This window comes from Talpa occidentalis, unplaced genomic scaffold (assembly GCF_014898055.3).
Source record: "Talpa occidentalis isolate TD23 unplaced genomic scaffold, MPIMG_talOcc4v2.1 talOcc4.5, whole genome shotgun sequence".
Lineage (NCBI taxonomy): Eukaryota > Metazoa > Chordata > Mammalia > Eulipotyphla > Talpidae > Talpa > Talpa occidentalis.
Window position 1 is genome coordinate 133,895,728 of NW_023604861.1, and position 27,992 is coordinate 133,923,719.

Sequence of the window (27,992 nt, forward strand, 5' to 3'; positions counted from 1 at the left end):
AGCACTGTGACACAGGCAAATGTCACTACCTTCATGTCACCCTTGAGAATGCTGACGTTGGGACAGGTGCAGTGACTGGCCCAAGGTTAACCACTGGCAAGTGGTGGAGCTGGGGCTTCACTTGAGGAAACTTAACACAGACATGCTGCTTTTCATCATAAGCTCAGTTTCCTTTGGCCCCCCCATGCCCATAAAGAAAAATGAAGGGCATCACAACATTTATATAAAACAAGATTTAAAGTAAGCATTTGAGGCCAGAAAAAATCGCATGCCTATGTAACAGATTACTTTAGTTGCCTCTATATTATTAAATAGCATCAGGATTGGAATTTTTGAAAATAAATTTTGTGCTTTCAACAAAACTCAAAGGTATAATCGTTTTCTTTGACATTATTTATAAAAGTGATTAATTCTTTACTTAGCCTGTTCTGAATTCTACTTTTTTAATATAAGATTTTCTTTCCCACTAATGAGTAATAAATTACAGTCATGATAGCTGTGTTACTTAAAATATGTGAAGTTTCTGTTCATTATTCTTAGCTTTCAAATGGAGTGTCATTTGAAGTGGGGGGTGGGGCTCAGAAATTATACTTTTTCCAATGCAATTACCAGGGTGTGTGTGTTTAGAACTGGGGATTCATTATTTTTATAAAATCTTGCCAATTTTATTATAGTTCTATTTGTGCAGTTTCTACCTGGGTGGAGCAGTGTAGGGCCAGGCAGCCTTGCTGATTTGGCTGTGCAGGTGCTTCTCATCCAGGTTCACTCATGTTACCCAGCAACTTCACATCGGCCAGTGAGGATTTAGCAAGCGCTACAGATCGGGGAGCTGGTTGTTCATTCACTGGCACAGGGGGCCAGGGACTTAAGTTTTGCCCTTGTCCTGTTCCCTGATGTGGAAATGAGTCCCAAGGAGCTACTTTTACTCATTTAGAAACTCTGCCCTCTGCTCAGAGCACACACTGCTAGCCCAGCTTCCTGGAGGACCGTCTGCTGCAAAGTTACTCAAAGGCAACAATGAGCATGCAGTGCCCTGAGATCAGCCAGGGATTCCCACAGAATCATCTTCCAATTTGATGGTGTAGGGGGCAGGACAGGACACAGAGCAGGTTTTCTGATCCCATGCAGACCGGGTAAAGGAGCAGTCAGAGTCCTCAGTGGTTTTTTGCAGGTTTTTTATTGGGGTTCACCAGGCATATGGCAGGCAGGGGTGCTGGCTGGGGGGCTGGGAGGCTGGCAGGCCTCCCAGCCCCCAGCAAGTCTTCACTCTATCTGGGCTCTCTGGCGTTCGTTCTGCTGCTTCTCGGCTTCTCTTTCAGCTTCTGCTTCGGCTTCTTCTGGAGTCCCCGTGATGCCGCCCTTAAAAGCACAGTCTTAGCCCAGGTGTACCCACTCCAGGTGCCGCCATCAGGCCTGCATTCAGGATCACAGGGTTCCCTCCTCTATCCTGATGGCGGGAGGGCAGAAAAGCCTGATATTTTTCCTTACCCTACAGATGGCCATCAGAATCATCTTCCAATTTTTTAAATAATGGATTCTAGGGCTGGGGAGGTGTTTTGATTTGGTTTCTGAAGCATTCACTAGAGGTTGTTTATGCTCTTCTCCTAATCTGCAAAACCCAATTTTGTTTGTGGATTCTGATTCAAGGAGGGGAACCCTGTCTCTGCCTCCAAGGGTTGACTGTGAGTGGTATTCCCCAGTCTGGTTGACCCTGTCCTCCCTGCTCCTGATTTGTTTAAGCTTGTGCATGCGGCCCAGTCGTGGTTCAATCACATGAGACTAAGTGCATGAAGTCGGTGGCGTGGATGCAATGGCCAGCTTACAGCTTCTGGGGAAGAAAGAGACACAGGGGGGAGATGGGCCTTTCTGCCTGGAGGTGTTGTAGCCGTGTGTGAACAAGGAGGAGAGAGCACCTGAAGGCCGAGTCCAAATCCTCGGAATGGGATGGTGGGAAATATCATCTGAGAAGCTGACTGACCAATGTGAAAACCTCCTGGCCTCTAGACACCTGTTCATTGTTCAAGAGAATTTGAACACGTTTTCTGTTATTGGCATTTAAAGCAATCAGACAACGTGTTAGAGCAGCCTGGAAATTTTGTATTTTTAAAGTTTTCCAAATGATTCAGGATCTGTCAAATTATGGAAACACTAGATTAGAACCCTTCTAAACTGAAGGTAGGCTGAGATGTCTGCTCCCTGAGGCAGATGGAGCTCAGAGGGAGCTTTCCAGGCCACACGCATCCCTGTCCATTTGCCCCAGCATCCTAATAAAAAAAAATAGCATTTTTTCTGTGCGGCCTGGTGTGAAGAAGGCGGGAAGCATTGAACCACTGTGTTTAACGCAGCGTGGTGGAAAGGAAGTAGGACAAACTCCCCAAATAGCTGTGTAATCTTGGAAAAGTACTTTGTTTATGTGTTTCTCGGTTCTGCCCTCTAGAAAGTCATTCAAAGGTGCCTATTTTAATGATCATGAATGACGATAGTGGATAAAGGGCAGCAATTTGGATGTGAGCCTGAGCTACTTGGTTCCATGTTTTCTTTGTCAGGCTCTTGAGTGGTCAATATGGGGGGTAGCTTGGTTCTAGCTGTGTGTCTCAGAGACACATCACCCTCTTTTGACTGGATCCAGAAAACAAGAGTTTTAACTCTTCAGCATAGGCATATAGGCTTTTTTAACCCCTTAAAGGCATCATGCAACACAGGTAGAGCTTAGCAACCGAATAAAATCGAATCTTCCTTCCTGCTACCAGTGCCCTTATTTCCTCTGACCATCCATTGGCTCAGGTCCTAAGTCTCTCCTTTCCACACCTCTTACAAAGTTTTCTGTCTTTCTCAGCTGACTTTGACCATGACTCTGCAAAAAACAAAACAAAACAAAACAAAACATTCACCAATAGGCAATTAACACAAAAAGAATTTGCGATATATTTTTATTTACTAATAATTAATATCCACACCAAGAGCAACCTGGATTCCACCCTTCAAGACATTCACTCTTCGTGTTTTATCCTGTTATCATTCTGCTTTATTTTTATACCCATGCTGCTTTATTTAAAAAACAAAAAAACAAAAAACAACAGCAGCAGCAACAATCTAAAAACCCACAAAGCATCTCGGAGTCTCTCTCACTATCCTTTTTCCATCCAGTTCTGTAGTTGTTCTTCCAACTAAGTCTCAGATATTTCTACTTCTCTCCATTCCCAACACCACCCCTCGCCGAGCCACTGCATTTCATGACCTGCTCCCATAGGCTCCCTACTCATCTCCTTGTTTTCTCTCCTGTTTTGTCAAATTTATTTTATTTTCTGCCAGCTGCGAAGGTGATCTTTCTCTGTAAATTTAATCTGGCCATTCCCCACTAATAAACTTTCCAAAGACTACCCATTGCACCCAAATAAAACCTATTTTCCTTTCGAATGGTTTAAAAGACCAGTGTGGGCTGAGCCTGCCTGCCTCCTCTGCCTGCTCCTTACTATTTTTTTTCCAGCCATTTCACCCCAGGACATTTGCACTTCCCGATTCCTCAGCCCGAATCATTTCTCCTCTGGCTTTCCCACATGGCTGCTCCTTCCCAGGTCTTAACTCTAATGTTACTTCTACAGAAAGATCTTTCCTGTTCACCAAAGGAAATTAGCCCCACAGCTACATGATATCAAATCATTCTGATTTATTTTCTTTTCTGCATACATTAGATTCTAAAATTATCCTTTAAAAATGTTTTGTTTATTTTCTCCCTTTTTTCCTAGAAGGTAAGAAGCGGGAGAATTATGAACCTTGCCTAACTTATTTACTGCTCCATCTGGTGTTTCAAATTTTGTCCATATGTAATCAGCACCAATAAACATGTATTGAATGAGCAAATGCATGAACAAATGAATGAATGCATGACTGAGATCACACAGAGTGTTTCTTTGTTTTTGTACTTTTTTTACTTTCTAAAATATTAAGCCTACATTTCTTAAACCTGAAAAAATTACTGCAGACCCCCTAAGTGCTCACTTACACACAAATGTGAGACATTAATTTCCTCAAGATTGTAATTCATTCATAAATCTAAAATCAAAACATATTTACAGACCACATACAAACAAAGCCACAAAGCAAATACAAATTCGAATCGACAATACAGACTTAATGAGATCAAGGATATTTTGATGAAACTAAATCTCCGCTCACAGGGTGAATAAGATACTGATTACTTTGAGGTGACTTGAGTTCATAGCACTTGCCTGTCCTTTGCTTTCTGATGCCTCAATTTTTTTCATTAATTTTCTCCCTTTGAGCTACTGTAGAGCCTTAATTTCTACACTATGCTGTGCATTGTATTTTATTGGAATGAGCGTGAGATACAGGGAACACACCCACCTCTGCGCTTTTCTCATTAACCTCTCCCAATTAAGTCCTGCTCCTGGATGGAAGGTGACTTTTAACCTAAAATAAAATTTAAAATTCTAACAACTATCTGAAACATCATAATATCCAGGATCTCACATTTGCATGTTTACAAAACCACGTGACCCTGTAGACCCATTGCTCCCACCAGCCCCCCGAAGATTTTGGAAGAACCCAGGTGCTTGAGGAGCCCCGACTCTTGATGTTTTCTTAACACTTGACTTAACTCAGAGCATTGTCTATTTCTGTGCAATAAATTCACCCCACCTCCAAGCGTAGCTGCCTAAAACAACACATATTGTCATCAGCAAGTATTTGAGGGTCTGTGGGGACTGAGCTGCAAAGCCTGGACTATTTATTAGATCCCATGACCTGTGTTCTTATCTATAACCTTTATGGCCCCAACACTTCCAGCTCCAACACCCAACACCTCCTCCGCATTGGGCAAATGGCTTTCCCTGCCTGCAGCATCCCTACCCTCTCCCACCTGCCTACTGGGCAAACCTACTAACACTCAACCTAGTTCCTGCTTCCTTTGTGGAGTCTTGTCAAATTCTCAGGGATGACTGTGGTTTTCTTCCTGGAAACTCCTACTGAACCCTGTCTTTCCCACATAAGCCATCTCTTCACAGGATTTGGAATGCTCAGTGTCAGCTAGACAGATTCTAAGTTACAAGAATGCAGGGACCATTTTTTTCTATCCCCAAACCCACAGTAGCTGGCAAAGCTCTGACATGAGGTCGACCCCAGTAAACGTCTGTTGCATGAACAAATGGACAGCCCTGGATTTGAAGAGCCAGGGCTCATTTCTAAGGCCAAGGCCATATACTCATTGGATTTCTGGATGATTAGCATTTAGTTAATGATCATAGCGAATCACTGCGGCTACAGGGACTCAGCTTCCTTTTCGTGAAATGTGCTTTGTCAAGAGAAAGGTGCTGAGACAGTTAACCCTCAGTTAACCATGAGTGGAAGCTGCCTACTTTACACGGGGAACATTCAGCAGATCGGCACTGCTTTCAGAATGCCTGGATGTCAATACACCCTATCAAACAGGGAAGCTTTATCCGGTGAGTGACACCTGCAGGGAGCCAGAGGCTCAGCGTGCCATGGGGCTCAGTGAAGGTGTTCATTGGGTGAAGGTGTCTCAGGAGGCAGACTCCTCAAGTGATAGGAGAGTCCAGCTGTCTGTCACTCCCCTCCCCCCCAATGCATGCATCATGTCCACATGCCAGCTTTGCACACTTGAACGATTTTACTTCTATAAATGGAAACATTCTGTGTGGCATTATGTGAACTTAGTGCTCAGTCAGAATACAAAAGGAAGGTTTCTTCACCAGGTGCTCTTCACCTTGGACAGGTGACTTGCTGGCTTCTCCTGAACACCTTCACTTCTTGGATGCTCCCATTATTTCTCATGCATTCTCTTGCTCCTCACTGCAAAGGGGATTTCCAAGCACTCTGATGGGAATTTCTACCTATAATATCGTAGAAGATGCACTCTGATGCTATCTTCCTCCATGTAGCCCTCTCTGATCACCATGGCTTTCTCCCTTCATGGATTTTGCCTGGTGTTTGCTGTTTGGTGTTTAGTGTAGACCAGGTTTCACAGTGGTTTGGGGCATACATGTCAACTGGGGGTCTGTAATAACGCAGTGTGATTCAGCAGATGTGTCCCGAGAGGCTGCATTTTTTACAAGCTTCCAGGTTATTTCCTGAGAGTGCTGACTAATTGGTTTTGAGTGTTTCTCTCTCTCTCCATGGCCCTTCTTTCCTCTCTCCCTTTCTTGTCATTTTCTGTACATTTTTACTGGACTTTTAAAAAAATATTTTATTCCATTTAGTGCTATCATTTTAGAGGTATAAACCAATAACTGTATTAATATTTTATTTGAATTTTTAAATTTCATTTACCTATATATTTTTACTTTTACTTATATTTAGATTTATGGCTTTTTTTCTGCCTCAGCATATTGTGTTATCCTTGAATTAAAAAAATGATATTTTTCGTGAAAAGGACACACTGAAATGAGCACATCTAAGCTCAAGCCCTAATTCTACCTCTCATTTACTAGACCTGAGATTCAGGTGGGCACATATCTTGGGTTCTGAGCCCCAGTGTGATTTAGCTGAGAAGAAGGTGTGAGCATTGTAGTGGGCACAGAGTGAGATGCTGCTGGGAAACGTTTGGCACAGGGTTCCACTCCCCAGAATCTGAGTCCCCTCCCCTCCTGCTTGAGACAGTTGGTTGCAGCCACCAGGGGGTCCAAGTTCTAGGTAGGTAGGATAGAAGGTCAGGGAGAAGTTGACTTTCCTTCGGCGCTAGTTCTCTTGTTGAAAGATTTCACAGCATGTTGACAAAGGGTTACATTTTTATTGTTTTTATTTAAGATGGAAATTCTCATTTTAAACTCCGAAGAAAGACGGTTGATATGGTAACTCAACTTTAAGAAAAACTATGCATTTCACATATTGTAAACAAAGTCAAAACTATAATTTTTTTATTGCCAATGAATGTAACTTTCAACTCTGCTGCAGATTCAACCCCCTTTAAAAATTCTTATGTAATTGAATTTGCTTTTCATTGGAAAAGAATGAAATAATCATAGAAAAAATTTAAAACCTCATATAGGTGAGCAAGGACCTGGGCCTGCCATAGAGCAGAACTGTGTTTAACGCCTGTTTTCCCAACAACTTGCTCTGAAATCTTCATAAAAATTACTTTTAATATATGTCGACATTGTTTCCTCATTATAAAATGGATGGATCAGATTAAATGATCCGTAAGACCCTTTTTTGCTCTTGGAAGTAAAAAAGGAGCCAACTTTCATTCATGTGATTTGGTTACAATTATTGGGGAAATGAAAACTTCAGTCAAGTAAAACAATTCTTTTCAAGTTTTACAAATGAATAATGTAAACAGATTATAGGGGGAAAATATTTAAAATGCTGGAGAGAACACTTTCAAGTAATTTGAAGTCCTTGAAGAGCTTGGATTTAGATACAAAAAAATGATTGGCTCATGGCTAACTATTCTTTACTCATTAATGTGTACTGGAAACACTTTTTGCTTACACGGAATACCTGTAGATTGACAAGAATAAAGCTCTGTCTACAATTTATGTTTGTTTTGTGAACTCAGCTGGTGCAGAGTGTCACACAATGGTTCCAGGTATAGGTGCTGGTGCCAGATTCTGTGTGACCTTGGGCAAGTCATTCAACCCCTGTGTTGAGGTGCTTAGTAGCTGGACCGCCCTCATAGGAGGGCAATGAAGATCAATACAGTATACATTTGGACTGTTGCCAAGTATAAGTGGATGCTCAATAATTGTTGTTATGATAGCTTTGTTTTGGCGATTTACTTTAAAAAATACCGAATTACTGTCTTTATTTATAATTTAGGTTTGAACCTTAAAATGTCCATTGCCTTGTCAAATTGCTCAGGTAGCGGATCTCCTTGGGATGTCACACCATGTGATGGGAAGAAAGTGGACAGAGACAAGCAAAAGTCACCTTGGCAAGACACCTCTTTCGTGGGGCTTGCTGTCGTCTTCCATAAGTAACATAGGTTATTAGATTTGCTCTGTCTTCAGAGGACGGATATGTATGCAAAAAATAGAAGCAAAATATTGTGTTTAGGTGCAGTTTTCTAGGGCAAGGTCTACCCTTTCATCAGACTCTCAGATGGGTGCTGAAGAGGTAAGAGCCTCCTTCTCAGGGATTTCAACTTCTCTTTTGAGTCTAACATGCCACAGCCACACAACATTAGGATTTCGGTAAAATCACTCAGGGTGACAGATTTGCTGGGGAAATTGATAGCTGAAGTCATTCCCTGGTAAAATAGAAAACTGGTATGTTGACAGTTCCTTCTGGCAGTAGTAAGAACAAGGAAAAATGAAGAACAATTTTTTAACTGATATATGACCCAGCTTGTTCCTCGGTTTCAATGAAACAGATGCCCCTTACACAATCCTGTAGGAACATTTGCATTACCATAAAGGTTTCTGTTCAGTGTCCATCCATCCATCCATCCATCCATCCATCCATCCATCCATCCTGCATGAATAATTTTGGGTGTCATTCTACAAGTTGCTAACAAAATGGAAAAATGCATATTGTTGACTTCAGTCCTGTGACTAATCATTCCTCCTTAATCAGGGATAGTTCTCTTGATTGGTTGGACAACAGCTGAATCCTTTCCCTGTGGCAGGGTAAGGAAGGAGGGATCTGGCAGAATAAGGACTGGGTTCTGGACCAGGGAATTTGAGACTATAAATTGGGGGTTGGAAAAGACAACAAGACAATCTTTACAAGAGGTAAGGGGAGATGCTGTGGAGCTGAGAAGTGTTAACATCAAATCTAGAGAAGGTAGAGCAGGTGTTGGGATCATTCAGTCTCAGAGTGAGGCCAGGTGACAATATCAATCAGGATCAAATGGGATGAGCCGTTCATTCTTAAGTCTTCTACTTTTTCATGATTCATACCAAATCCTTATGGACTAGCCAGTAATGTTATATTTTTCTTCATTTTTTTAAATCTATCTCAATCTCTAAGTCTATCTCTGCTTAGTAAAGGTACAGACTTCATTGCTGTCATGGTTTCTTTTAACCTTTTGCTTTTAACCTTTTTTAACCTTTTGCTATTGATGCTGCTATTGCACAATGCACAAAAGAGCAAACTAGAACCCTCAAAACCGTGGAGGGCACACTGGTCTCTGTAAATATGCCAGTTGCAAAACTTACCCTTTTAATCTGCTGATGTTGGAAGTGTTCTATAGACAGAGAAGGATTTGTGAAGAATAAAAACAACTCTTGTGTGGGATCTACCTAGAAAAATCTTTTATTCATCCCTCTCTTCATTCATTCCTCTATTTATTTATTCTCAAACATACTGTGTACCTAGTATGTCCCTGGCATTTAGATAGCATCTGGGGAACATAATTAAGTATGGAATCAGCACTGTTCTCAAGGATCAGAGGGTCCAGCAGGAAAAAAAAAGACTTAACAGTAGACAATGACATTGAAGGGTAAGAAGTGCAGTGACGGAGGCACAAGAAATTCTGGGAGCCATGATATTGTGATTTCTGATAAGAAATATATATTTTTCACCCCTGTTCCTGGCACAGAGCCCCTAATACCCAGGAAATTTCCTAACTGATGTAAACAACAAAGGCTATCTGAGCTTATGTTAACGAGGGACTTTTAGAAAGTTCCTAAGAAACCTAAGGATGGGAGCTGGCTGCCAGGAGAACCAACGATGTGATTGCAGGGATGTAGGTTTTAGTCCCACCTCTGCTCTCCAGGGACGGAGAGGAACTGGAGGTTGAGCTCAATTGCTAATGACTGGGAATTTAATCAATCATACTATATAGTAAGATCTCCATTAAAAACCCCAAAGGACAAGATATTGGGAGAGCGTGTGCCTAGATGCATGGAATCTCCACCCCTTTCCCACAAACCTTGCCCTGTGCGTCTCTTTCTCCTGGCTGTCTTAGAGTTACATGTTTTTATAATAAACTGGTAAATGTAAGTCAGTGTTTCTCGGGGTTTTGGGAGCTACTGTAGCAAATTAATCAAACTCTCAGAGGAAGTTATAAGAACCTCAGGTCTATGGTCAGCTGGTTGGAAGTACAAATGACAACCTGGATTTGAGATTGGCATCTGCAGTGTTGGAGGGGAGCATTTTGGGCAGGGAGGCAATGGTGTAGGACTGAGCCCTTACTGGTTGGATCTGATGCTATCTCCTGGTAGGCAGAGTCAAAACTGAGCCAGTTGCTTGGCAAGTGGGAAAACACACCCAGGGAGGAGCCCCAGCAGTGGCCCGGGGCCCAGCCGAGGCTGTTCAGGAAGGAGGAGTTGCACTTGACCTGAGTTTGAAAAAATGAGTAGGAATTTTTCAGATAAAAAGGGTAGGGTAGAAAAGGGCATTCCAGGCAGAAAATGTAGAAGTTCAAAGGCCTAAAAATAGAGAAACATTTGAAGTTCATAGCAATGTGAAACTCTACTTCCTTGCTACAGGAGAGGGAGTTCTTCACTATAGTTCTCCTTCTTGGGTTTTATTGCTCCATGCTCGTTTTCCCTGCTGACTATTTTGTAGAGGTTTGGACAACTTGGATCCTTCATATAGGGGTTACCTACATGTTAAGAGTGTCAAAATTAATCCAATGATTAAACAGCCCTTACCACTCACTGTATGTAAAGATTTGGGCTCTGTATAGATAATTTCTGATATGAAAAACATGCTGGGAAGAGTAAAAAGAACATAAAAATTGTTGTCAGAGGACTTGAGAATGAATCTTGAATCTTACATAACTTTCTGGGCAACTCACATAAATGCTTTGAGTCTCAGATTCCTGCAAAATTATACTTAATAATAACACTGCCTTGTAGGATTATTGAGCAAAGTAAATGACATGATGGATGCAGATAGAATTTTGCAAGATCAGGATGTACGAGTGACGAGGGTTATCATTGTCACCCTGCATAATCACACACGCATGTGCACATACATTCCTTCACAGGTAAAGAGAGGAACAGGATCCCCCTGAGTTTCTGGGATTGAAATATCTTGAGGAAATTTTGAAGGAGGTGAGAAGTAGACTCCTTGGACATGAGGTGTGAGGTAATTGATTTCAAGAGAGCACCATGGACTCATGGTGCCAGTGGACCAGGGTGAGTGGGTTTTGAGAAACACCCAATCAGACAGATGGAGCAGAGGCGAGTGGGGAGCGTGGGAGGAGGTGTGTGTGGGGAAGTGATGACAGGGCGCTGAAGGCCGGCCCACGTGGGCTGCGGCTCGGGAAGTGCCGTGGATGGGGACAACAGTAGGATGATGGGCTTGTGGGTGTGGAAAATCCCTGCTGGCGGTGAAACCTCACACTCTTCCTGCAGGTGAGGGAGTGAGGCTCCCGGAGGGCTAAGTGATTTGCTCTCAGCCGCAGCCACTGCCAGTTGTGAAACTAAGAGTCCAACTTGGAAATTCAAACTTTTGGTTTTACTGTTTGCCCACATCCTAATATTCTCCCGAAGGAAAAATAAGTCTCTCTTCAATCCTAATCATAATAATTTCAGAGACTAAATGTAACACAGAAAATGCAGTTATAAAGAGTATTGTTTATAATCAGTCCTGTTGGTTTCAACCCTCCAACACACTTGTCAGGACCCTTCCCACCTTCATCAAATTACTAATTCACAAGTAATTTATTCATCAATCTGAACGCTTTTATTAGGGTTTCCTAGACACTAGGCACCATATAAAGTAATAGGGATCCCAAAATGACCAGAATCCTCTCCTTAGACTCAAGGAAATAGTTGTCTCATACAGAAGCCAGGCGGACAAACAGATACACGCAGGAAGGAATATCAGATTTGACATCTGAGAGAAGGCATTTCAGAGTTGATGATCAGTAAACAGGGTCTTGCGGGAAAACTGGGAGCTTGTCCTTTCAAGTGGGGGGTGGAGTAACGAATATTCCAGGTAGGTTATGTGCAAAATTCTTCATGGCTGCATGACAGAGAAACTCTTTTCTTGTCGACATTTCCTAAGACAGGATGACCTTCAGAGGGGGCAACATTAATGCTTGAAGGAAAAAATCTAAAGTCCCAATCAAGTAAAAGATGACTTAGTGAAAAGGAGGCATGACAAACATTTTAGAAGCCAGACAAAATTCAGCTCTCCAGTCAGGAAGAGGCTAATTACTGTGCAGAGTCACCTCCGTGTTACGAAACCTGCCAGATGGATTGTGCTGGTGCCTTTTTCTGCTCCAGGCAGCGGGGGAGGAGCCCCTTGGAAGCACCTTCCCCACTTGTTTCACTCTGGCTGCTGGAGGGCGCCACCCCTGCACACGTGGGGGTCATCACTGGGACGTTGTTTCTGGAAAACCGAAGTGATGCTGAACTATGAGGTCACAGAGGTGAGGTGACTTGATCTCTGCCCCAGGGGATGTGCAGCCAGGTGGGAAGGCAGACACATGGGGCACCTGTGTGTTCAGGGCTACGAAGATGGCGGGAAGGCTGGTATGGCCCACACCCCTGTGGCTGACCATGAAAAATGAGCATAAGGTGAGGGAACATTTCCTCGTAGAAGAAATGCTTGGGAATTTTGGATGAGTGAGATTTGCAGAGAATAGGAATGAGAGGAAAGAGTCAAGAGTAAAGCCTACGAGGCAATAGAAGCAAGAAGAGGCCAGTCCCAAGAGAACTTTGAGCCTAGAGGAGTTTAGACTTAATTTTGCAAAGTTGGGAGAACCCTTGAACGCTGTAAGCAGAGAGTGATCAGAATAGATTTTTAGGACAATTACTCTGACTGCTGTACTAGGGAGGAGATGAGAGGAGAGGTCTACAGGGGCATTTGTGGCAGGGAGACCAGCGGTCTGGACACTGCAGCCATCTTGGTAAGAGATAAAGATGGACTGAATTAGGAGGTAAAACTGCTAGGATTTCATTACCATTTGCATTAGGGATAGGACGGCATGGAAGGTGTCTGGTATGCCACTAGATTTCTAACTTAGTTTCCTGGGTGGGTAATTGTGCTGCTGAACATGATGAAACAGGAGGAGAGAGACAATTAGGTGGGGGGGAGGAGAAGAATGGACTTCTAGATTTGATGGATTTGAGGTGCCAGTGGGTCCTCCGGATCAATATGCCCTGTAAAAAGTTGGATGACACAGAACAGGGTAGTTCTGGGGCTGAGAAGAGATACGTGGGCTTGCAAGAAAGATCAGTGTCACCAGCAGGTATGAGGCAGTTGATGGTAGAAAGGGAGGGTGATTGAGCTTTCTAAGAAAAAATGAGAGAAAGAAGAGGCTGAGAGCTGGATTAACTGACTTCTTATTGGAAATTATAAACCAGAAGCTTCAGAGCTTATTCATTGTTGACACAGCCTTCGGGTATTTTCCCCATGGCCAGACTTGGGCTGACAACAAAGCGTAAGTGCCAGGAGCTAGATTTATTCTGTAAAGAAATTCTTCCCAAAGCGAGACATTTTTGGCTCGCACCCTGGGACTGTGTGTGCTCAGCCTCCAACAGCTCTTGGTAGCATGGATCATGTTTGGGCCAACATTTTCTCATGAGCATTTTGAATGCAATAGTTTTGAATCAGAGAGATGGGTGAGTATAGTCTATGCCTCATGTCAGTCACTCATGAGGGACTTAAGAAGCCTGACCCTGAGGGCTCCTGGTTTTTGAGAGACAGATTAGGATTTTGCATTTGGAAATGGAAGGAACTTGAGACCCAATCACTTGCCCTTTTCTTTTCTGCTTCAGTGTCAGCCATCTATCATCAATGGGCATGTTTTGGGTTGGTTTGTTACTATTAGATCAATGAAACAGGGCTTGTCATTTCTTAAAAGTTCCTCCAGTCATGAGAGTCTTTTCTTTTTTTTTATTTAAATTTTATTTTTATATTCCCCTTACAATTGCAACCCCCTTATTTTGACCCCAATCCCTCCTTTCCCCGCCCACCACCCCCTATAGAGTGTCTCTGGTTCATAGTTGTTTGTTGATTTTGATATTTTCTTTCTTATGGTTATTCATTTTCCTGGCCCCTTATTTAAGTTTTCTAGATTCCTGCTATGAGTGAGACCATCCAGTATTTTTCTTTTTCTTTCTGGCTTATTTCGCTGAGCATGAGCCCTTCCAGCGCCATCCATGTTGCTGCAAGTTGCATGTGTTTATCTTTTTTGATTGCTGAGTAATATTCCATGGTGTATATGCACCACATCTTCTTGATCCAGTCATCTATTTTTGGGCATTTGGGTTGTTTCCAAAGCTTAGCTATTGTAAACAGTGCTGCTATAAACATAGGGGTGCAGGTGCTCTTTGGAATTGATGTTTCTGTGTCCTCTGGGTAAATACCTAGGAGTGGAATTGCTGGATCCTATGGAAGCTCTATGTTTAGTAGGTCAAGAAATCTCCACACAGTGACGAGAGCCTTTTCTTCCTTCTTCATCTACTGATGGAATTGCGTAGCCACCCCCCGTTCATCTTTTGGAGAACTAACCCCAGTATTTCAGACTATGCGTCTATAGTAGACAGGGCCTTTCGTGTGGTGATTAAGTTAAAAATGCTGTTAGGGTGGATGCCTCGTCCAGCTGTAAAGGTGAATTATAGGAGGAAGTCTAGGCTCCTGGAGAGACACCAAGGATGCAGTGAGAAGGTGGTCGTCACCAGCTTAGGAGAGCATCTCAGAGGAAACCGAACCTGCTAACACCTTAATTTTATTTATTTATTTTTTTAAATTTAAATATTTTATTTTATATAATTCTTACATCTTTTTTCATCTTTGCACAATGTATGCATTTTCGTTTTGGTTATATTCCCCATACAATTGCACCTCCCCCCTTATTTTGATTCTAGTCCTTCCTTTCCCGACACCTTAATTTTAAATCCCAGAATCCAGAACTGCGAGACAGTGAATTTCTGTTGTGTCAGGAGCCTGGGCTTCGGTATTCTGTTACAGCAGCCCTAAGGAAGCGGCCCACTTGCCACAGCTAACCATTCACAAGTCACCTCAGTTCTCGCGACACCCGCTGGTTCTCCACCGTCCTGCATTCCACCATCTATAGTCCCAGGTTCATCATTTCTTCCTGAGGTGCTGCACCAGCCATGTTGCTGGTTTACTCTCTCTGGCATTTCCCCTTCTGCGATCGTTGCTCTTCCTACCTCCTTTAGCTCAGGGCTGATTCACCTTGTTCATGCTGTGAGTTTACACTGAATAATTCTTTGATAGAGTGTGGGGAGCTTTTTTGTGCAGCCTGGGCTATTTAGCAGCAAACCTGCCCTCTGCCTAGTAGCTGCCAGGGGTATCCTCATGCTTGTGACAGCCTAAACTGGCTCCAGACATTGATACTTGCCACCTGCCCTCAAAATGGCCTCCTGCTGAGAATCACTGTCTAAAGCGCTATCTGAAACCCAATTGTTTCAGTTTTCTGTTCAAATGCCTCTTTGATGGGTACCCGTCAGCTCTGGTGTGCTTCCCTGATAAATCCCACCTCAGGACAGGTAGGGAGTTGGAATGCTGCGTGGAATGCCCTCTCCTTGGTTCTATTCAGGAGCTCCATTGGGTCAATCTCTGTTTCTGGGAAAAGTGTGTCAAGTATCTGAAACTCTTAAGTTTTTTTTTTTTTTTTTTTTTAAGTCTGAATCACATTCACTCTGACCTGCAGAAAAGGTGACCTGTCTTCCTGCTTTGTAAAATGGCTAATAGGTATGACTTACCAGGCCTTGCTATGCGCCGTCTACCAATATGCTCAGAGCGTTAGAGGAATTAAGACATTTAATCCTCACAAATGTCCCGGCAAAGGACACTAATTTTAATCTTATTTTTCCAGTGAGAAAATTTAAATACGTTACTTCCCTAATAGTACAGTTAGCCCAGGTCAGGTCCTGATCTGAGCCCAGACCAGCTGCCTCTGGAGCGTGATCTTCCCCTGTTGTGCATCATGTTCTGGAAGCATGAAGGCAGAAGTGGGCTCCTAGGCTAGCTTTGCTCTAACCAGCTCCTGTTCTTGGTTGAGTCAACTCACTTCTCTGGATTTAGTTTATTTTTTCAAAAAAAGCGGGGCGGGGGGGGGGGTGGGGGTGGAATCTCCATCTTATCCTGTCCTATGTGGTTGCTGTAGCATAAATAAAGACTATTGTTTAGTACAGTATAGATGCACAATAAGAATGCATTAATTCTTATTAATGAATAGCTATACTATGAGTGTATCTACATCATCCATGCATTAAGGATAAAAAACATGCATGGAAACAGGAATTAAAAATGTAAACTAATATTTTTTAAAGTTTGAGCTACACAGTTGTGTGCATGAGAGAGAGAGAGAGAGAGAGAGAGATTGAGAGAGAGTGTACTAGCCTACAACTGGCTTTTTGAAACTTTTTTTTTTTAAAGGGCAGGTTTATTAGGAAAATGGACAGAAAAGTAACGTGCAGGAAGAGCTGCCCTTTTTGGAACTTCTAGTTAGTGCCCAGTGCTTATATGAATGATTTCATTGAATTATATTCAGAGTAACTGTTATTGTTATTGCAATTTAATTTCCAAGAAAGTTAAGGCTTGGAAAATTTGTAGCTTACCCTATGTCACATTGCTAGTGAATGGTAGACCTGGCATTTAGAGTGGAAATGGTCCATTTGCATCTAAAATCCAGATTCAGTTGCATTACTTGGATTCATGTGACATTTTGAAGTTTTAGGTTTCATAACTCTATGCTGTGTTTCAAAATAGGTAAGGGTCAGGCCCTAATCATGTGAAAATAAAACAAAGAAAAAGATCTCTAGGTATTTGTGTTCTTTGTGAAATGAACCCACTGGGATGATAAATGTAAGTTTTGCCCACATGGCAGAGCTGCCCTGAGGTCTAAGAGACTGAAAAGAGCAGATACAGGAGCTGCGATGTTTCTGCCCTGCTCACAATGTTTCTTGTATGAACTCACACTCTCACACACATACAGATACACACACACAAACACACACATTAGCTTGTCCCCACACATGATCTAGAAAGCCTTAGAGATAATGTAAAAGGCTATGGAAAATTACTTTGTGTTAGAAGTACCTGGAGGAAAACAAGTTTGGACATTTATGGACACAGCTCTGCAAGCCAAGCTCCTGGGAAATTAGGCACCATAATATGTAGGAATTGCCTGGAGATAATTGTGAAATTTGTAATCTTTTTAAAGTTCAACGAAAAATTCAGAAATAAAAGAAAACATGTCATTATTGAGATACTTAAAGAGTTATGTTTGAATCCATGAAAATAGTAGCATGTCAAAAATCCCACTGTTTGCAAAGAGGGGCCTCAGGGACGCTCATTGGAGCCAAGTCAAGAAAAGGATCATGTAAATTATTTCCATCTGTTAGTGCAGGTTTCTTGTTATTGTTTTTTATAGAGAAACTGTGAGGCTATCAGGAGACTACAAAGAAAACAAAAGAAAATGTTATGCAGAATTTCACAAAATAAATGAACTGAGTAGAACATCTACCCCTGGGGAGGACTGACAACTAACTGAAAATGAAATGGAATAGATTTTATAAAGAAAAACTGCTTTGGTCTTGGGATGGAATGATCAGAGTTGTCTTATATGGACAGAAATATTGAGGTGATTCTTCTGTCATTTAGGAGACATTGCCTGGAAAAGTCCAGACCCTCCTGACCTTGTCTCATCCCCCTTCATACATTTTAAAGATCAGAACTATAGTTAACTTTTCAAAAATGAGTGATACATTTCATTGATTATCTTACTACTATTTTTATAGTTTGTTTCATATGTGATTCGTTTCATTTGCAATGAAGAAAATGGAGGACAAAATTCCAGGACACATACTAAAAGGTGTGAACCTCTGGATGGTCTGTATGCCTAAGGCATTTGTGGGTGTGTGCTGGTAGGTACATGGAATAGCTCTTGAAGTGTGACTTAAAATCATCAAAATGACAATTTGTGTTGAAGAATCTTTTTTCCCAAGGATATGTATGTTGACACATTTGTGGGAACTAAAGGAAAGCATGTAGATTCCTGCTTGACAAATCTAGGCACCTAGCACACAAATGATGGAAAATCATAGCACATGGAACAATGGAGAGAATAAACTTCATAACTGAGAAAGTCCGGTCTACAGCTCCAGGGTAGTGGTTCTTTGGCTGTGGTCTCTCTCTAATTGATGTAAAGTGCCACAGTCATTCTGGAAAATTGATTGACAATCTCTACACAGCTGAAAATAATAAGGAAGGAATAATATTAATATCTCTTTGACAATAAATTTAGCCACCTACATGAGCGGACATTAGTTAGAAATACACAAACTACCAAATCTCATGGAAGAAGAAGATAGCCCAAGTAGCCCTATGTTTGCTCTTCATTTAAACCTCTAGCTAAGCTCTTTTTTTCCTAGTTTTGTAAAGAGAAAATTAAGTTATTGACTTGAGGCCTTTTCTCATTTCTTTCTTTTTTTTTTTAATTTTATTTATACAAGAACCGGAGTACAGGCCAGATGCACGGGAGGGTGAGAGGATTCACCAGAGACAGAGCGGAGAGCAGAACAGGCAGACTGACGAAATACACTGCTGAGGGGAGCAGCAGGCAAGACAGGAGAGGTCTGCTCACATGTGGGTTGCTCCAAGGCCAGTGGGGATCAAACCAGCACTGCAGAGGCTGCAGACAGCTTCACAGCACTGCGCTTAACAGCCTGCATCACCAGGGAGGCCCCCTTTTCTCATTTCTAATGTAAGCATTTAGTGCTATGAATTTCCCTCTCAGCACCACTTGGCTGCATCCCACATATTTTGATAATTTGCATATTTGTTTTCAATTCTATTTTTAAAATTCCAGACTTTCTTTTTGATCCATGCATGATTCAAAAACATTTTGTATAGTTTCCATATGGTTAGAGATTTTCCTATTGTCTTTCTGGTATCAATTCTAGTTTGATTTCATTATGATTAGAAAGCACATTCTGTATGATTTCAGTTCTTTTAATCTTGTTGAAGTGTGTTTCATTGCTTAGATGTGATTTGTCTTGGTGAATGTCCCAAAGGTACTTGAAAAAGAAAGGTAATCTTCTATTATTGGATAAAATGTTCTATTTATTTTAATTAGATCCTATTAGTTGAGTTTATTGTTCAAATCTTCTAAACTGTGGTGATTTTCTCACATTTATTGAGGGAGTTGTTGAAGTCCCCATTATAATGTGGATTTGCTTATTTTTTTTGTCAGCTCTATCAGCTTTCATTTCACTTATTTTGAGACTCTGTTCTTTGTCAATCAGATATTAATATAGTCAATTTTGATTTTTTAAATTAATCTTTGTGTGATTTTATTTATTTATTTATTTTTGCTGTTAATCTACTTTTGTCATTGAATTTGAAGTGAGTTTCATTTAAGAAACATACAGTTGGGTTCTCTCTCTCTCTCTCTCTCTCTCTCTCTCTCTATATATATATATATATATATATATATATATACACATACCTGTCAATCTCTGTCTGATTTAAGATAGAGACTTAGGAAAATAATCTTTAAAGACATTTACAATGAATATACCTTACACCTGGAAGACTATTATCCTAAGGAAAAGAAATACATGTTGAAGAGGATGTAGAAAGGAAGGGAACTTCTGTAGGTGTAAGTAGGATGTAAATTGGTGCATCCATTATGGAGAACAATGTGGAGATTACTCAAAAAATTGAAAATAGAAATTCTATGTGATCCATTTATCCTACTTATAGGCATTTATTACAAAATATTGCAACTACAAAAACATGGAATCAAAAACACACATGAACATTCATGTTTATTGTAGCATAGGGAAGCTTGAAACCACTTAAATGTTCATCAAAAAATGATTAGATTACTCAGCATTCAAAAAGGATAAACACATGCAATTTGCAGCAACATGGATGGAGCTGGAAGGGATCATGCTCAGCGAAATAAGCCAGAAAGAAAAAGGAAAATACCGGATGGTCTCACTCATAGCAGGAATCTAGAAAACTTAAATAAGAGACCAGGAAAAAGAATAACTATAAGAAAGTAAAAATCAAAATCAACAAACAACTATGAACCAGAGACACTCTATGGGGGTTGGGGGGCAGGGAAAGGAGGGATGGGGATCAAAATAAAGGGGTTGCAATTGTATGGGGAATATAAAAATAAAATTAAAATTAAAAATGATTAGATAAAGAAGATTTAGTTTGTATGTGTGTATATATGTGTGTGTGTATATATATATATCTATGTATGTATACACACACACTGGAATACTACTGAGCTACAAAAAAGGATGAAATCCTGCCATTTGCAGCAATACAGGTTATCATGCTTAGTGAAATAAGTCAACAAACAGCTTATGATTTCACTCATATGTGGTATACAGAGAAAGCCAAGGGTATGGCATATAGAGAAAGCAAAGGAATGAGCTAGATACAGCAAAAACAAGCCTTTGGACTATAAGACCAATTTGTGGTTACCCAGTGGAGGCGATGAGGGTTGGGTGGGGAAGGGAAAATCAGGTGAAACTAGTCAGTGGTATAGTGAGGGATAAAATTGAATTTTTGTGGGTGAACTTAATGTAGTCAATGCACATGTTAATTTTTAATGTTTGACATCTGAAATTTATATGATGCTATAATGCAATGTTACTTTTTTAAGAAATGAAATGCACCTCCAAAATATATTTTATTATGATCTTTTGATTTAAAAGTTTTTCTTAAATTCTGAAAACATTTCTATCTATATATCCACTGGCTACTCCTAAGAGGTCAGGGTTTTGGAAGCTGGAGGAACTGCTAGTTCCCAGTCACCAGTAATCTGATTGGATTACTCAGGGGCTGAAGACCTTGTAGAGTCAGGTAGAGTTCCGTTTACAGGAATTTAATCACAACAAGCTGACTGCGAGTGCATTCAGTTCACTTCACTATTTAATTATCAGACTGAAGTTGGAAAACAGTTTTAAGTTCTAGTTAATGAATGATTAGTTTAGGAAGTAAAAGTGTGTGTTGAAGAGAAATGCAGAGCTTTGTGGAGAGAGGCAAATTAGAAGATGATTTTATTTATTGTCCCAGGACCTTGGAAGATTTTTAACTAATGGTTGAAAGGTCAAAATCAAAGGATGGACACATAACCCCAGTGGAAGGCTGGGCTTTGGGAATGGAAGATGGTCATCAGAGATGGGGACAATGTTCTCCCAGGAGCCTGATGAGGTGAAGGAGAAGGGGACAGACTGGCTTGGGGGTGGACTCACGAGGGCCATGAATCTCATGCAAAGGAGGAAGGACTTTGGACTTCATGCTGCAGGAAAGAGGGCAAGTGGAGATGAAGGCTTAGAGTGGCCTAAGCAAGCTTTTAATAATTATTTTTGTCAATAAATTCTCTGCTTTGTGCATCTCTGCATTTTATTTTATTTTTTAAAATTTATTTATTTATTTGTACAAGCACTGGGTACAATCAGAAGCGTGGGAGGGTGAGAGAATTCACCAGAGCCAGAGCGGGGAACAGAACAGGCAGAAGGACCGAGGTACACTGCTGAGGGGAGCAGCGGGCCAGACAGAAGAGGTCTGTCAAGCCATGTGGGACCCTCTCCCGGTGGCTGGGGATCGAACCGGTGTTGCAGAGGCTGCGGGCAGTTTCACAGACCAGCGCTAAACCGCTGCACCACCGGGGAGGGCCCATCTCTGCATTTTAAAGGATGAGAGTACTAAACATACTTAACCACAGTGGATTTTTCTTGCCGCAATAGCTGTTAGACATGCAGCCTTCATAAAAGAGTACTTTACAAAGTGCCTCCAGGGGCTCTTGAGGAAGGGGAGCGAGGGCCCAACCTGATGGAGGCCCCAGGAACTCGTCCACCACCCCTGTGGATCGATAACCACGTTGGCCTGGCTGCCTTCAGGTTGAATAACGATGCCTTCTGTCGTTTTTAGGAAAATAAATGTCCAGGCCCCATCATGCTGCTTTAGGTTTTTGCTTTTTGTTTTTTTCCTGCAGATTCTCATGAGGAAGCCAGGTGGGAAATGAGGAATTTCTATCTAGTATAGGCTGAAAGTCCAGGCATGAAGCAAGTCATTACAAGATGAAAGTAGAGCAGTCACTTTATGGGATTAACTGGTTCTGGGCTCTGTTGCGTAAGCAAATTAATGAACTGGAAAGTCCCATTTTTACGAGTGCTAAATTGTAAAGACACTACAGGGACAGACGCTTCGGTGTTATTGATGTCTTGTTCAAATGAGGGAAGGAAAACTCCTGGAGTATCAAGGAAGGCTCCTCACTTAAAATATGCCTCCTAACCGTTAGACTATGATTTCAATCTCAGCAGAGGTAGAAATGGAAGGGAATTTATTTCAGTTTGTCACAGAATTTCCAAAATGCATGTTGAAGTTCCCAACGATGAGAAGTCTCAGATGAATCTCATGGAATTATTCTTTCCAAGATGGCTAAATTAAAATTTTTAAGTAGAATCCACCTTCTCTGTCTCCCTTCCTCCTTGCTTTACTCCTGCCTCCTCATCAACCTTCTGCTTTCATTTATTTATTTATTTATTTATTTATTTATTTATTTATTTATTCATTCATTCATTCATTCATTCATTTATTTATACAAGCACTGGGTACAGTCAGAAGCACGGGAGGGTGAGAGAATTCACCAGAGCCAGAGCGGGGAGCAGAACAGGCAGACAGACAAAGTACACTGCTGAGGGGAGCAGCGGGCGGCAGGAGAGGTCTGTGCGCCATGTGGGACACATCAATGACAATTAGGGGCAACATTCACAAAGATGGAAAACACAGATCCTTTTCTTACAGAACTTATAATTTATTGGAGGAAATAGATGCATAAAACACAGAAGCACAAAACTATAATGCAGCAGGAGATTTGATTCCAGTTATGTTCAGTCCAAAAGAGTTTCCTTGAATTATCTGGACATGGGGGTGGGGGACGCCTGCCTTTGTCCTTCCAAGATGTCCAGGAACCTAACAGAATAGTTCATTCTCTGGTAAACGTTTGATGGCAGCAAGCTTTCTGCAGGAGGTCCAAACAGCCTTTCTTCCAAATAGCATGGCTAATTTGATAATTCAGGAGACCAGTGATTATCAAATCTACATATTTGACTTTTTAATGAGCCTTTTATGCTGATGTGTGCATATGGCCCATAACTCCGCTCTCCTAGAAATTCTTAGCTCTTCCAACCCCACGAAGGCCTAATTTAGAAGAGTCCTGGTGAAATGCACTCTCATAGAATTTCATTTGCTGCAGGAATGCAGAGTATCAACTTCAGACTGAACTCCAAATTCCAGACTAAGTTCCTCTGCATGTAGAGCAATTATGTCATTAAGAATTTTGGCTTAAAATGTATTTTGTGGGTTTGTTTAATTTAATGTGCAGGGCCCATAGGTTTCAGTAATTTTAAAATATCATTTCTCTCTTTATACCAAACGATTTAATTCTTAAACCTACAAGAAAGCCACATTATCCTCATTTTGCTGACATAGTCTGCAAGTTTGGGGGAGGTCAGATGCTCAGGTTAGGACCTCTTCGAGGCCAGCAAGTGTGTGAGGAAATCATAGGCCCCCCTTTCTATCAGTTCTGCTTCCCCCCTCCACCAGGTGGCCTGTGGATCAGGGGAATGAGGAGCTGAAGAGATTACGCTAGTGAGTTGCAGGGAATAGTCCCTGACAGGTCAGTATGTGCCAGGTAGTGACATTGTGATCCCCCAAATGGGCCCTTCTGGTCACCACGCTGTTGCACAAATGCTAAAAAATAAAATCACACAAAAATCTAACATTGCTGTAGTAATTACCCATTCAGTCATTCGACAAAACTGCTTTCTGAGATCCTACTGTGGATAAGAATCTCTTCTACGTGCTGGGGATAGAGAGGTAAACAATAAAACCACAAAATCTGCTTTCAGTCATGGGATATTCTAGAATTGCGTGTCAGATAACAAATAAATATAATACATCATATGTAAGAAAAAGATATGTTCTGTGGAGAAAAAGAAAGCTGGTAGAGTGGCAGCGGTGTTATTATTTTAAAAAGAGCGGCTAAGGAAGGGTGATAAGGTGAGAACTCAGGGGGCTGAAGACCTTGCATGGGACTGCTCTAACAAAGGGCACTGGGGAAGGACACCCCCAGGTGGTAGCACACTGGGGTCTTTGAGTCACAGCTAGGATTTTGCCAGGTGGTGTGAGCACAGTGGGAGGGAAGAAAAAAGTCCAGGGTGGAAAAATGGAGCCCAAGGTCCCTCTAGTTGCATCTCCAGCACTGGATGTTGGCCATTTGCGGTCACCTTGTATTTGAGACTTCTCTGTGTCCATCACCTGAACTTTCTAAAAGACTTCACCTCCAAGGTCAAATAGCCTTGGGCAAGTCACTTACATTATTTGGGCTCCTGAGTGCTCATCTTATTGATAGAATGATGAGAAGAACATCTAATTTAGTCATTTCTCAGAACCAAGAGTTGTATATGAAATAAGCTTGTCAATAGAAACCACTGTACAAGTTAGGGGTCTCGTCACATGGCTATTAATTTGCTAATGATGCTACAATAATCTTCATCTCCTGAGCCTCAGGGTGAAATGTCTGCAACTCTTGCCTTTTCTTTGTCCTCCATTTCCTACTGATTCCTAATAGCACCCAAGTTTGCTTTCACAACATATTGGTGATGTTGTCCATGTCCACGTAGGGTGATGATGAGGTTATGAAATAACCTCTGAGGGAAATTTCCTGCTTCTCTCTTCTCCTTGCCTCCCCCCTTTGCACCTTTATACTCTTCCCCCCCAGCATTATAAATTCTAGGTGGATCTTTGTCCTTCTTCCCAATGCCATCCAGCCTCTCCTTCCAGTCTCATTTCCTCTGCTTCTGTTACATGAGCCTGATGGTTCCAGCATTTTCTCACAATCCCCATTATGTTCATCATGCTTCCTTGCTCCTATTTGTGTAGATTGGGTCAGGCACTTCTCTTTGAAATAGTACCCCCCTTTTCTCTTCCTGTCCCAGGTGCTATGATCTTTCCTAGAGATTTTCCTACCACTTTTACCTCCCAAAATTCCTTATTCACAGGAGAAACTAAATATTGATATCATGTGGTATTTCTTTCCTCTCATGGAGACATGTCTTGTTTCCTAGTAAGGGGCTCTCCAGGGTTCCTGTGAGTGTTTGCAAAGTCAGCATGGTTCTTCACAGATGAAAGGAGACCTGGAGCAAGCAGCATAGACTTTAAATCCTAGACTCTGTGATCATTGCTGTGTGATCTTGGATTAATTAATTAACATTTCTGAGCCTTACTTCCTCAACTTTCCATTGGAATCACAGTAGCTTCCATGTGGACCTGCTCTGAGCATTAGAAATAATTATGTGAAGAACCTATCTAGATGGTTCCTAGAAGTAAATGCTCAATAAATTACAGCTGTTATTATACCAGTACTGTTATTATTGTGAAATAATTGTCACTTACCCTCCATGTGAACTTCAGGACTGACTTTTCACTGGGCTTAGCTTCTGCACTTTAGGTTAAGGGAGTTGAAGTAGATGAGTGTTTTTCAAATGCTTTAAGTTTATGTCACTTCTTTTGATACTTAAAAAAAACTCACTTTTTATTTATTTTATTTACACCATTTAAAACAAAAAAACCAAACCACCAAAAACAACTGAAAATACAGACTATTCAAATAAGGAGATGCAGTCACTGGGACAAAATGATTCCCAATTTTCAGACCACATCTCAAAGTTGGAACTCAGAACACGAGATATTTTCACAGTTTCCATGATTTGAAGATGGCTTTTCTTTCTTCCTACTTGTTTTTGCTTGGGTTGGTACAGCCTTGGCCCGAGGAGAATCAGCACAAACTTGGGTCATCAGAAGCCCCTTCTTTCAGCGTTTGCTGAGATGGTGCTGCTGGTTAAGGGAAAGCAAAGGGGCCGGCTGGCTCCAGAGGGGAGGAAAATTTACACACGGTAAATACTATTGATTTCCCTCATCCAGAGATTAATTTAGAAAAAAGAATCTGTTATTAGTATGAAGGTGATGTGCGATGATGGAGAAAGGAAGGGGGAGGAATCAATACCCAGGAGCCACCATTAATGTAGTACCATCACTATCATTTTGACAGGTTTACAATCAAATGCTATTGATTTTTCATCAGCTTTTCCAGCTGGCTTCAGAAGGTGAGCTTTGTGGGTTTTGAAAAATAAAGGGTTTTCTAACAGACACTTTTTTTTTTTTTTTTTTTTTTTTTTTTGCTGGAGCTTTTGCACCGGGAGAGAGCTCTTGAGATTTGCTGGGTCAGCTTTCAATGTCTGTTGTATTGTGCATTGCACCATTGGCTTGAAGGCAGACGGGAATTAGCATAAAGGGAGGATTCTGCGTGGGCCCAATATATCCTTGGTGGAAGAAAAATGCTGTTTTCAGAGAGTGGGACTTTTCCAAAGAAACAGTAGACGTGCAGGAGAGGTGGACGAGGAACTCAGATTGGACATGAGCGCTCTGGAGTGGAGGTGGGAAGTAGGAGATTAGTGTTACTAAGTGATTGCCATGTGCCAGAGTCTTCCCTGTGTCAACTCAGATCTCATGATCTCCAAATTGTAAAGAAGTGAAAGTCAGAGTTCCAAAAATTTGCCAAGTTTACACGAATAGAAAGTACAGCCAGATTTGGTTCTGGGATTGTGTGAAATCATTTCTATTTCCCTTTAGATGTTTATATTCATGGACATGTTCACAGAGTGATGAATTCTGGGTGGCCAAGTGCCCTGGTCTAAGTGGCTGAGATAAATGAGGAAAGTGTTGAAGATCAACCATTGTCATGAAGTAGCTCATGACACTTGCTCCTCGCCCCTGATCCCAGCTCTTTATCCTTAGGTAATGGGTGTCAGTTGGGTGTGTTCTCCACTCTACCTGTTGGTGACAATGATTCTTAAGCTCGATCCACATATATAAGCAACAACAACAGCAGCCACAACAACAACAAAACCCACACAGGAAGGAATCCTGGGCATATTCCGTCTAGGCACTAATGGAAATTTCCGGTCACTTGACACTGTTTTTCCTTATGAACCTAAGAGTGTAATTTGAAAGGCATTGTTTCATTTCAGCACCTTATCTCCTGGTGTCTTCATAATTCAAGTTTCAATGGATTTTTAGTGCTTAAAAAATAACAAAGGAAACCAGTCCTGAGCCTCTGGCATGGGTAGGAGTGAAGAGCTGGATTTGAGAGAATGAATTCACTGAGTTCTGATCTTGTCTCTGACACTAAATTCCCAGGTCACTGAGGAGTCTCTTTCCTCTCTAAGTATCACTTTCCTCATCTAAACATGGGGGCCTGGAGCACAGTAGTGTTCTCAAATTTGTTCAAGAGTAAAACAACAGGAAGCTTGAGTGCTTTTTTCTCAAACGCAACAACACTATTGTAATTCCTATAGGCCAAAAGGAAAGATTTTTCTAGTAGACAATATCCCATGTCTATTTATCTTTCTGAACCTCACGTCAGAATACTACATAAAATATTTTTAAGAAATCATATATGAGCAAGATAAAAATAATCTTGGTCTACTTACCTCATACACAGTAAAAGGAGATCCTGCCAGGCTGAGTAAAGACTCTGGATATCATGTGTGATGCTTTTTTATTTTTTTTCCTGCCAGTAGACAAGCAATAGAAGGGGCTAGATGTCTGTGAAAATCTGTGCAAGGAAATGTGATCATTGAGAAATTCTATTTAATAGCTTTTGATTTTCCATGAGGGCCAGGAAAAGATCTCATGGGTTCGTTTATAGAATAGAATGTGATAATGTGTGTAGCACATCTAATTTATTGCTTGACATGTAGTAGAATCTCCCTTGGGCTTACCTTACTTGATTTTAGTGGCAGGTCATCTCTATTTAGCTCTAAATTCCTCAAAAACAAATTTTGAGAACAAAGGATAAGAGGTAGCTTAAGATCCCTACTGGAAGTGACATTCTCTGATTCAAAGACTTCCCTCCAGGACAATAAACCCAGACTCTGGGGAGCTGGGACTAGGGCTGGGGGAGTGGTGGGTTTGAAGCTGAGATGGGGTGCCAATTATGCAACTGTCACAGTTTTTGCCATGAAGGCCTTGACTCAGTCCGTTGATTATGTGAA

The 27,992-nt window shown here is 41.4% G+C and overlaps 1 long non-coding RNA gene across 3 annotated transcripts; it reads right to left on the reverse strand.

Moving 5' to 3' along the window:
- Positions 1-2,738: 2,738 nt before the first annotated feature.
- On the reverse strand, positions 2,739-27,992 carry LOC119258750 (uncharacterized). 3 transcript variants are annotated; one of them, XR_008554374.1, is made up of 3 exons: positions 27,720-27,992; positions 27,429-27,553; positions 2,739-2,854 (listed from the first exon to the last, which is right to left on the reverse strand). It is a non-coding gene; the product is annotated as an uncharacterized LOC119258750 (long non-coding RNA). The 3 variants fall into 3 exon arrangements; XR_005128318.2 differs by lacking the exon at positions 2,739-2,854 and adding an exon at positions 25,470-25,800; XR_008554375.1 differs by lacking the exon at positions 2,739-2,854 and adding an exon at positions 25,470-25,804.